Source organism: Arvicola amphibius, chromosome 11 (genome assembly GCF_903992535.2).
Source record: "Arvicola amphibius chromosome 11, mArvAmp1.2, whole genome shotgun sequence".
Taxonomy (NCBI): domain Eukaryota; kingdom Metazoa; phylum Chordata; class Mammalia; order Rodentia; family Cricetidae; genus Arvicola; species Arvicola amphibius.
In genome coordinates, this window is record NC_052057.2 from 61,988,748 (window position 1) to 62,001,335 (window position 12,588).

The following is a 12,588-nucleotide window of genomic DNA, read 5'->3' on the forward strand; positions in this document are numbered from 1 at the left end:
ATTCAGTTTTAATAAAGGAAAGAAAGGGGAACTTACAAATCCAAGGTTCCAGCGAGGAGCGCAGGAAAACAAAGAGCCGTTGGGCCACAGGCCCTCAAGATTTTATAAGTCAATATTAGCCGAAGGGGGACACGCCTTACAAAGCAAGGTGATTGGCTAGGCTTCCCCTTCATCTCCCCCTTTTGTCTAAATAAGACAGAACCAAACCAAATACAACTATATTCAATAGGAACAAATAATAAATACAAAATTACAAACAACAAATAATATTAAGCAAGAAACATATAACAAAAGTTTTACTAAACATTCTATTTGAAGGAGTCTAAATAATGTAGAGGGTAACTACAATTATCTAATCTTCAACCCCATCAAAGATCTGAGAAGGGAAGTAATATTACTTAAGCAACCAGGAAGTACAAACAAGAAACTTCCAAAATGTGCAACAAATGACAGAGACAACTGACTACCTGGGCAGTCACCCAAAGTTTCGTTTTGCAATGTTGAGGCAACCAACTTTGGCTAAGGCCTAACACAACTGACATAACATTTTTCAAAGGCAAGGAACTTTTTGTGGAACTATCCTACCCTGTCTTGGCAAGATAAGACAATCCTGTTTTATCCACTTATGGATATTCTGTATCTTTGTCAGTAGTTGAGGTATGGGCTTTTCTTTGCCCAAAGGCCAGTTCTGCCAAGAAGAAGACAAGCTCCCAGTGGAGTGTCTTTGGTGCTCAACATTCTCTCGGGAGTAGAGCGGTGTTTCTAAGAGTGATTGTGTTTCATAAGTACAAAACTCTAGGTTAGATTAAAGGCCATGTTCTATAGCTCTTCAAAGAGGCCGAAGATTATACTATCTATACTAAACATAATTTCTATGTATCTAAAAAACCTGAATATCCTAAATATAAATATGACAAACATATATGACTATTGATATATAATTCTCAATACCTATCTAACTTGGAGACTAAGAGAATGAACTGTGCAATAAATGAGGACAATATCTCCAAACGTAAACAATGTCATTACATAAATAATATCAGAGGTAGAAATGTACATTGCAATATGATAAATATCTCAATATAACAATTGTTTTAAACAAAGGTAGAGGCATACTCTCATACAATAGAGGTAGAAGCATACTCACATACAATGTTCAATATACAAGAATCAACACCAGTGCAATTTTCTAAAAACAATAATTCACAAATACCAATCATCCCATCAAACCAGGTAATCCCCCCTTTTCATAACACCCCTGAGTCCATATAATACCTCCCCCATCCCCTCAACCCTATACCAACTACTAAATGATGTCCCTAAACCTGAGGGCAAACTCTGTTGGGAGAGGGGGCGTCATCCTCTAAGATTGCTTCCAGCTGATATGGGGCGACGTTCTTCTCAGGGGGTCCCGTGAAAGCAAATGATGGTAAAATTCCCAGAATAACATTTGGTGGAGGAAATTGTAACTAGCCTCTGAGTGTTTTGAGGCGGTCTGGCCAGAGTGTTGTCAAAATTGTGCACCATTTGAAACTGTCTTGTGTAGTTGGTACCAAAAAAACAGGTCTAATTTTAGCGCTATTAAAAACATGATGTCGTAGTAACCAGGTGAAATTGATGTTGTGGAGCCCCATCTTCATCTAAACCTATTCGAGTTCTGTGTTGATCCATATTGGGTTGTAACTAGTGGCCATCCATCACTATTTAAATATCCAGGGTCCCTTAAGTTCTTTGAAGACGAGTGGTTTCTGTGGAGATAAGAAAAGAACCCTGCCCCCAACCTATATGCTTTTCTTACCATCAGTATGATCATCATCCTGTGAATGAATTATTTTTCTTTTCCAAGGGGCTTCTCCTCTTCAAACCGAACCTTTATTAATTTTGACAGTACCCACAATTTTTCCTCTCCTGTGGAGACAAGAGCAAAACCCCTTCCCCAATGCAGCACATCTCCTGGCTTCCATTACGAGGTCAGCACATCCTTGAAATAAACTGGTTGATTTAATTCAGCAGACTTTTCCATTATCCAATGTCTTTCTGCAGCCGTTGTCCCCTTCTCATTAGCGTTGAGAAAATTCAAGGTTAATAAAGCACTATGTAACCTATTTCTAGGGGTATTTTCCACCCCTTTCTGTTTGTTTAACATATCCTTTATAGTTCTATTTGATCTTTCTATGACTGCTTGACCTGTAGGATTGTATGGTATACCTGTAACATGCTTAATATTGTAATAAGCAAAACACCGTTTCATTTTCCTAGAGACATAAGCTGGACCATTATCCTTTATTTGTGTAGGTATACCCATGATGGCCATAACTTCTAATAAATGAATGATTACTGAATCAGCTTTTTCTGAGCTTAAAGCAGTTGCCCATTGAAAACCTGAATAAGTGTCAATGGTGTGGTGTACATATTTTAATTTGCCAAATTCTGCAGAGTGAAACACTTCCATCTGCCAGATTTCATTCCTTTTAGTGCCCTTTGGATTAGCCCCTGCAGGCAGTGGTGTTGGCTATAAAAAGAGCAAGTAGGTCATTTCTTTACAATCTGCTTAGCTTGTTGCTATGTAATATAAAACTCTTTCTTCAAGCCTTTGCTATTGACATGATGTTTTTAAAAATTGATCAATTTCTGCATTACCTTGTGCTAGAGGACCTGGCAGACCCGTATGGGATCGGATGTGTGTTATATACATAGGGCAAAGCCTGTTCCTGATCATGTCTTGTACCTTGATAAACAATGAGGTTAGTTCTGTATCATCAGGTATAAATTCAGCAGTTTCAATATGTAAGATAACTCTTTCTGCATATTGTGAGTCAGTAACTATATTAAGAGGTTCTTTAAAATCCCTTACCACCATAAGAATGGCATATAATTCTGCCTTCTGGACAGAATCATAAGGACTTTGTTCCACCTTACTCAAATCTTCTGATTTGTAACCTGCCTTCCCTGATTTATTAGCATCAGTATAAAATGTACGTGCTCCAGTTATCGGAGCATCATGGATGATTCGAGGGAGAATCCAAGAAGTTCTCTTTATAAAGTTAAGCCTCTTGCTTTTTGGATAGTTGTTATTGATTTCTCCCAAAAATTAGCACAAGCTCTTTGCCATGGTTCGTTATCTTCCACAACTTTTTTAGTTCATCAGCAGTGAAAGGCACTATAATTTCTGCTGGGTCTATGCCTGCTAGTTGACGAAATCTCAATTTGCCTTTTATAATTAATTCAGAGACTTTTTCCACATAAGTTTTTATTTTCTTACTTGGTTTATGTGGTAAAAAAGATCCATTCTAAGATAATATCATCCCTCTGCATTAAAATTCCTGTAGGAGAAATTTTGGAAGGCAATATGATGAGAATACAACTGAGCTCTGGATTCACCTTGTCCACATGTGCCTCTTGTAATTTCTCCTCAATCATTCTCAGCTCCTTTTCTGCTTCAGCTGTTAATTCTCTGGGACTGTTTAAGTCTTTTTCACCATCCAAGGTTTTTTTTAAATGAATTATCATATCAGGTGTTATTCCAACAGCTGGTCGTAAGCTGGAAATGTCTCCTAACAACCTTTGAAAGTCATTGAGAGTCCGTAACCGATCTCTCCTAATGTGTGCCTTTTGTGTCTTAATTTTTTGCAAACCTATTTTATAACCTAGATAATTAACAGAATCTCCTCTGAATTTTTTCAGGAGCAATCTACAATCCCCATTTAGTTAAAAGTATTTTTACTTCTTCAAACAGTCTTTCTAAAGTATCCATATTTGAATCAGATAACAGAATATCATCCATGTAATGATAAATTATAGACTTGGGAAATTGCTTGCGTATTACTTGCAATGGTTGACTTACAAAGTATTGGCACAGGGTGGGAGAGTTCAACATGCCCTGTGGGAGGACGGTTCACTGGTATCTCCTGGTAGGTTGATAGTTATTGTAAGTAGGCACTGTGAAGGCAAACTTTTCTCTGTCTTTTTCTTGTAAAGGTATAGTGAAGAAACAATCCTTTAAATCAATAACTATGAGAGGCCATCCTTTTGGTAATAAAGAGGGCAGAGGAATTCCAGATTGCAGAGAGCCCATAGGTTGAATAACCTTATTGATAGCCCTGAGATCTGTCACCATTCTCCATTTACCAGATTTTTTAACAACAAATACAGGAGCATTCCAAGGGCTGGTAGATTCTTCTATATGTCGAGCATCTAATTGCTCTTGTACCAGCTGTTCTAAAGCCTGCAACTTTTCCTTAGCTAAAGGCCATTGCTTTGTCCATATTGGTTTCTCAGTCAACCATTTTAGAGGCAGGGCTGTTGGTATCTCTGAAGGGCCATCAATTGCTTTGCGTTCTTGTACAGCCCGAACGGCCTGGTTCCGCCTTCTGTAATATTTTTTTAATATTTTCCTCAGTAATATGGGCTCTAGAAGCAGCAGGAATATTAATTTGGATATTCCATTGCTGCAATAGGGCACGGCCCCATAAATTCACTGCAATATTGGCTACATATGGCCTTAATTTTCCTATTTGTCCTTCTGTCCGTATGCATTCAACCCATCTCGTGCTCTGCCTTACTCGAGATAGGGTTCCAATTCCCAGGAACTGAACATTTACGTCCTGAAGAGGCCAATACGGATGCCAAGATATTGGAGTAATGATACTTACATCTGCACCTGTGTCCAGTAGGCCAGTAATAAAAACGCCATTTACACACACTCTTAACTTTGGTCTTTGTTCATTTATAAAAGTCTGCCAAAATACACGTAACTCATCTTTCAGGCCATTTTTGCTTTTAACAGCAGGCATGGGGCTTTCTAATTTTCTTGACGAGGCATGTTCTCGGCAGTAACCGGAAATGATTGGACCACATTCGCCATGGGGGCCTGCGAGAGGCTCCCCATTGTGTTTCCCAGTGGCAACAGGTTGCTTTGTCTATCTCTTGTTGACCTGCACTCATTCGTCCAGTGTCTGCCTTTTCCACATCTCCTACATATACCTGAAGGCTGAGTCCTCCTACGTCTGTTATTTCTAGAAGAGGCATTATTATTATTATTATTATTATTATTATTATTATTATTATTATTATTATTTCTGAAAACCTGTTGTCTGCAATTCCTTTTAATATGTCCCATTTTGCCACAATTAAAACATTTGGTAACTTGATGCCTCCTTTTTGCATTAGAAATTGCTTCTTCTACCCATGCTTCAGTGCCATAGTCAAATGATTCAATATTCATTGTATGCAAGACCCATTCATCCAAAGGTGCTGATCTGATCTTTAAAGGCCCCAGGATCCTTTTGCACTCCACATTGGCATTCTCATAAGCCAAAGACTCAATTATTATACATATACAGAAGCAAGCTTCTGGGTCAGATATCCCTATTTGTACAGCTTTAGTTAGTCTTTGTAAAGAATCACTAAAGGGTTTTCTCTGACCCTGTTTAACTCTGATACATGATTCCAGTCTCTGTCCTGGGTCTTGAACCCTGTCCCAAGCCTTTAAGGCTGCTGTAGTACATATGGATAAGGTGTGTTCATCATAATTAGCTTGTTCTAGAGGATCGGAGAAAAGTCCTTCATCTAGAATTTGATCTAGGGAAATCTCAATTCCCTTTGCTCTTTCCTGCTGTTCTAAAAGTCTAGCCTCTTGTCTGAACATGCATTTCCAGTTTAATTGCGATCCACTCTCTAGAACAGCTGATACTAATTGTACCCAATCGTGGGGCGTTGCCTTATTGCTTATAGACCAAGTTTTGAGCATCTCTCTAACAAAGGATGAATGTAGCCCAAAATTCATAATGGCTTGTTTAGTTTCTTTGAGATCATTCATATGGACGGGTTCCCATGTATATTCCTTGATGACCCTAGGGTTTTTGGAACCAGTCACCTTTTCTCATGTTATTATTGGAAAGGCAGGTAGAACTTTATGGAAATTATCCCAGAGAGTTTTACTCATTGACGGAGTTAAATTTCGCTTTTCTACCGTTTGCTCCTGTTCATCAGAGTCTATAATTTCCTCAATCTTTTCTAATCTGCTTACTATTGCCTTCTGTAAGGCCTGGATCTCCTGTCCAGAATTATGCTCCAAGGCCTTCATGGAGGATTCCAAAATATGAAGTTTGTCCAGTAGAGTTAATATCTCATCCTTGGATAGAATTTTCATGGCATGAATTATGCCTTCTTGTATTGACAATCTGTCAGCCAATCTGTCATATCCTTTAGACAAAGTCCGATTTTCACATTCAGCAGTTTTAATTCTCTCTGATAATGTTTCAGTTCCTACAGACAGGGACTGAAGTTTACGATCCAAATCAGCTGTTCTCTCCTCCGCAGCAATGAATCTCTCCTTAATATCAGACTGTACTTTTTCTAAATTTTGCTCATTTGCCAGAGTCATATCAGACAAAGCCCTATTCCCTTCCTTGAGAACTTCAAACTCTTTCTTGGTGTCAGTCTCAATTGTTTTTGCAAATACCTCAACCAACTTAAAGTTGTCACTCAAAACAGTTGTGCCCTTTCTTAAGCATTCAACCTCTGTCCTAAGAATCCTGGTTTCATTCTGTAAGGACTTTATCATTTTTCTATTTTCAAACCATGTAAGGAAGAAACCAAATACGAGAAAAATTGCAAGCCCTATAAATATCCAAGTTATGGGAATATCATATGTATCCTGCAATATTTCTACCATAGTATAATTAAATAAGCTGCAGAAGCTTTCAACGGTGATATGGTCAGACATTTTTTTTTAATCAAAAGAAATTTTACCTGTAATGACCGTTCCCTGCCAGTAGGTGGCGGGGTGCACCTAGATCCACGTGGCCAAAAAAGTCAGAACCGGAAAGGAAATTAAATCCAGGGTTCCAGAGAGGAGCGCAGGAAAACAAAGAGCCGTTGGGCCACAGGCCTGCAAGATTTTATAAGTCAATATTAGCCTAAGGGGGACATGCCTTTAGCTGAAGGGGGACACGCCTTACAAAACAAGGTGATTGGCTAGGCTTCCCCTTCAGACTTGCATCATGTGCTGTACTCGTTTGGGACATTGAACATGTGGATGAAGAGGAAACAGTGAAGGTGATGGCTCCCATCAACCCCTCTTCTCTGTGAGAGCCACTTTTTAATTGACAGTGCCAGACAGCAGTTCTCAGGGATATGGGAACTAATAAAGGTTTTGTCATATAAAATAATAATGAAGAAACCCATTATGAATGACAGGCCAGGTGTAAAAACTCTGAATTAGGAAAGAAAACTGTATGCATACAGCATATAGATATTGTGCACATACAGCATATAGATGTACACATACAGCATATAGATGTTGTGCACATTCAGCATATAGATGTTGTACACATACAGCGTATAGATGTACACATACAATATATAGATGTACACATACAACATATAGATGTTGTACACATACAGCATATAGATGTTGTATGTTCTTTCAGTGGACTGACTGCCTGAAACTGATCCATGTTTATGTTGACAACCACAGACAAATATTCCACTAAACCTGTGTCTCTAGTGAATGGTGGGGAATTAGAGCCCCATAACTGAACAGAGTGTTGAGTGGGTTACCATCAAGGGCTTACCCCTAAACACATCTATACTATTAGTTTTAGTCACTGTTCTGCTACTCTGAGAAGACACCATGACCAAGGCTGCTCTTAAAAAAGCGTCTAACTGGGGCGTGTCACTGGCATCCAGCGTGTGGCCTTCCCGTCTCTCAGAAGTACTGTCACTGTCTGCTAAGAGCCACTCACCAGCACATCTGGAGTCACACACAACCTGACACTCGCCAAGCTTCCTTCTCTAGTAAATTGGTGAAAGCCTTGTCTTCATCCTTGTAATAAAATGCCACAAGTTGGTGGCTCACACAGTATGCCCTCACTCTATTCTTCTAAAGGCTAAAGTCCAAGATCTAAGTGCTGGCAAACTTGGTTCTTGGTGGGTCCTTCTAGTTTGCCAATGGCCGTCTCTGCAAGGCTGAGAGCAGACTCTAGTTTTCTTCCTTTTCTGACAAGGGCACAGATTCTACCACATAGGGGGCTATATTCTCATGACCTCACCTCGAACTGCTTAGCTTCTAAACACCACCTCCAAATACTGCTACCTTGGGTGCTAGGGCTAACTGGTGAGTCTTGAAGAGGCTAATCTATTCAGTCTATCACAAATAGACCTGGTGTCAAACTGCCTGGATGTAGTCCAAGCTTCATCACTCACTGCACCTCTCTTGTCTCAGTTTCCTCCTCTTTAACAATGGAAATAATATTACTGTGGACCTCATGGGTTCTCAGATTGACCAAGTTCATGAACAGCGGCTCCCCAGGCTAGAACCTGCGATTGAAACAAACTGAAGTAACAGTGCTGACTCTTCGGTTTTCCTGAGGAGAGAGGTTACGCCTGGGTTTGAGCATCTTAGCAAAGGCAATTTTAATCACCTTTTGGAGTGGCCCTCATGGTGTCTGAAATAAAGCCTGAGGGTCCTTGCAAGCATCACAGTCGGCAGGGAAACTATCAGGTCTTCACAACTTTAGCTGGTGCTGGGTCAAAAACTTCTGGAGTCTGATCGAGTGGTTTTTTTCTTCCACATTTAAACACAGTAGAACTTTGGGATGAAGAAAGTTTCCACACAGCAATTATCACATCATGGCTACATCAAAATGTGCATCTCTTTAGAAAGCACCTGTGACCTTTCCCACAGGATGGGTTTATATTGACCCTGAGAGGCATAAGGATGGGTTCTATAGACTGAGAGACAAAGCTCAGGATTAGTGCCTAAGCAATGCTCTGGATTTGGGGAGATTTGGGTGAGGGCTGACTCCACAGACTAGCAGAAGATCAACCCAGCATCCACTCCAGCCTTCTGGGTGAGCAGGAGCCATCTCCTTGCCTTGTTGAAAAAAATCCTGCATATGACAATTCTGGTTTCTCTAGTGCTTTCTGTAAACTGTGTCCAAGTCCTAAGCCAGGCGGTGGTGGTGCTTGCCTTTAATCCCAGCATTTAGGAAGCAGAGGCAGGCAGATCTCTGTGAGTTCGAGGCCACCCTGGGCTATAGAGTGAGTTCCAGGATAGCCAGATCTACACAGTGAAACTCTGTCGTGTGGGGGGGGGGGATCCTAAATCCATGACTGTCTTACCCTCTAGGTATCCTAGATAGGGCTCTATTGCTGTCATAAAACACTGTGACCAAAAGCAACTGGGGAGGGAAGGGTTTATTTCACTTACTTATCCTGAAGCCTAATCCACTGAGAAAAGCCATGGCACAAACTCAAACCAGAGGGGACCATGAAGGCAGGAGCTGATGCAGATGCCATGAAGCTAGCTGCTAATCCCCATAGCTTGCTTATCCTGCTTTCTTATAACACCCAGGACCACCAGCCCAGGGGCAACCCCACCCACATGGGCTGGGTTTTCCCATATCACTAATTAAAATACTGCTTGGGCTGCTTACAGCCTTATTTTATGGAGGGAGGTGTTTTTCTATTGAGGTTCCCTCCTCTGAGATGACTATAACTTTTATCATGTTGACATAAAAGCTAGGCATCACAGTGGGCCTGGTCAGGAAAGACACGGAGCCACCACCAACCCAAAACAAACAAACAAACAAAAAAAAACAAACAAACTTGCCCTTGACGTGTATCTCAGAAAAGCTGAGGCCAGTATCCCACCTGAGAATTACTGAGATTTCTGTTAAGTCGCTAAAGTCATACTGGTAAAATTACTTGTTCAGCAAAAGGAACTAGCACCTTTGGAGGGAGTGGTAGTGCCAGCCTGTATCTCCTGGGTTCATAGCCACAACAAGTCCATACTTTCCCAGAGCTTCTCGCTCAAGGACTTAGCTAAGCAGGGCCACTGGAGCCAGCCCATTCTGGACACTGTGGGCTCCTGCAGCCAGCTGGCCTTGCTCAGTGTGCACAGAGGTCAAACTCCTCAGAGCACCCTCCCCTGCCTGCTGGGAAGGGAGCTTCCATCCTTCATGGGCATTTTCATCACGTTGTCTTTCACAGAACTGACTCCATCTGGTGTTTGCTTCTTGGAGAAGTCAAACTGACTTTCTCCCTCTGAAGAAGCCGTCCGTCTGCAAAAGAAAAGCTGGCATCTCCTGTGTGTGCAGATGAACCTACATAGAAATAGCACAGCACATGGGAAAAGGAAGGCTAATGGAGTTCGTGATTTGATCACATTGAAAAGCATTTTTCCTCCAGGTTTTAATGATCATTTTCTCATCAAATTTTAGATAGAGCCAGCTTCTGTCATCTTTCCACCATCTCTCTGGAGGTGTGTGGCGAGCCTTCCTGAGGGTGAGCATGGAAAAGACAACAGGGAGGCACTGAGCTTCATACTAATAGAGGCCTGTTTGCATCCCAGATATCTGGAACTTTCTAATAGCATAGAATTGGAGCAGGCAAGCTCAGTATGGTTTAATCCACATACCTACAGCAAGTCCTCCTCCTGCTGTTGGGATGTCATGATATGCTGCAACTGCGACGTCATAACAACCTGAGTGAGTGAAAGATTGTCAGCATTGGTGGAAAGAACATGGTACCTGATAGCCGTCCAGCTATTCCTAGTGGTGCCTTTTATATTAAATATTCATTCTGGCCTCCTATGCCTACAAACCACATGAATTGTTTTCAGAGGAAATAGGAAGCAGTAGCTGCGATATGATGCTTCCCGCTTCCTAGGCTGTGGCCTTCACTTGGCTTTCACCTAAGCCATTTTAGCCTTACTAACCTGTATTCATCCGCCTCTCATTACAGGGAGTTGGATAGGGTCTGGCCTGTGGCCTCCTGGCCTAGGGCCACTCGGCCATGTTACTGATCTACTGCTGTGTCCAGCTATAACCTTTGCATTGTGTTTCTGATGGCATCAGATTCTTCTGCTGTTTGCTCTGGGGAAGTCATGCTTGGTAGGCACAGCTAAAGTGCAATTGTTCTGCCTTTGGTAGGAGTGATTTCGTTGCACTCAGTTGGTGCTATTCTGATCAAATATGAAGAGTGATAGAAATACCATTTTGTAGGAATAAAGTACATATATATTCTGCTCAAATTGATTGGCTGTTAAAAACTGGCTATATGAATTAGTGTAATGTGTATTAGTAACATGGTTAAAATTTAAACAAAAGACACAAAAAATAGATCCAGTAATAAGAGTGCATGAAAATCCTGCAGAGCCAAACTAGTGTTTCCCTGGGTGGGGACATTCAAGTGCCAATGGGAGCATTGATAACTGCAGGACAAGGACTCCGTTCAAGCAGCACTCTGCACGTGGGCAGTCCAGGTGGACTGAGGCCTTGAGCTTTACCAATAGGGGCGATCTTCAGTAATAACATAATTCAGACCTTAGAAAAGAGAACCACTGTTGGGCTCTGCCTCCTCCAGGGTCTCTGTTGCTGGGGTAAAACGCCATTACCTAAGGGCAATTTGGGGAGGAAAAAGTTTATTTTGGCTAACAGCTCTCAGGTCAGGTTCCATCATTGAGGGAAGTTAAGACAGGAACTCGAGGCAGGAAATGATGCAGAGGCCAAGGTGTATGCTGTTTACTGACTTGCTCAGTCTGCTTTCTTAAAGCACTTAGGGCCACCCAACCCAGGGTTAGGGCTGTCACAGTGATCAATCATCAAGCAAGAAAATGCCTCCCGGGCTTGCCCACAAGATCTTATCTGGTAAAGGCAGTTTTTTCTTTCAAATGAGGTTCCCTCTTTCCAGATGACTCTAGCTTAGGTTGTATTGACATAAAACTATCCAGCATGGGCTCGTTGGTCTCAAACTCAAGGTAAACATTCCAGTGAGCACAGCTAGTCAGGTTGAGGGGCTGGAATGGCTCGGTCAGTAAAGTGCTTGCTTTGTAAGCTTGAGGAACTGAGTTTGATTCCCAGAACACGTGGGAAATGCCAGAGGTGGTGGCGGTCATGTGTAAGCCCAGTACTGGGGACATGGAGAAAAGTCCCGTGTTTCACCCCCCCCCCCCCGTGTCTTGAACTTTCATGTGCTTTCTATGGCCCAGGTGCTGTATGGGCCTTGGGTTTACTGGCAGCCACCTAGGAAGCTGCAGATCAGAGACCCTGCCTCAGAAAAGAAGGCGTATGGCTCCTGAGAACCCTCCAGAGGTTGTCCTGTAGTCTCCCAGTGCACATATAACACACGTGTGTGCACTCACAAACATGTACCTGCACACACAAAAAACACATGAAAATAATCAGGTTCAATCTTATGAAACTGGCATAGATCTATATAGATAGAGATTATTAAATATTGGCGATTTCATATGGTCCAACCAAATAGCAGAAATCAAGGTATTTGTGGTAGGGTTTGTGAATGCAGGCGGTGAGCTGAAATCTTGTCATTGAAACACGCTTTATATCCTCTTCCCTGTGTCACTTGCTCCTGGGTGTTTAAGTGGAAGAACCATCCTTGCATTCTCATGAGTCCACACATGCTCTCCCTGAGGCAGACCAAGAAAGCGGGCTCTCTTTTCATCCCACTGACAGACAGTTAGTGCAGTAGAACAGGACAGAACTAGCCACTGGATGTATTTCTTACATCGACCATTTGGAAAGAGGATTTTTGAAGCTTGTTTTGAGGGAGGGTTTTTGTAGT

The 12,588-nt window shown here is 41.7% G+C and overlaps 1 protein-coding gene across 1 annotated transcript in view; it reads left to right on the plus strand.

The window, feature by feature from the left end:
- Znf704 (zinc finger protein 704) overlaps positions 1–12,588 on the plus strand; it is a 199,651-nt gene that overhangs the window by 134,776 nt on the left and 52,287 nt on the right.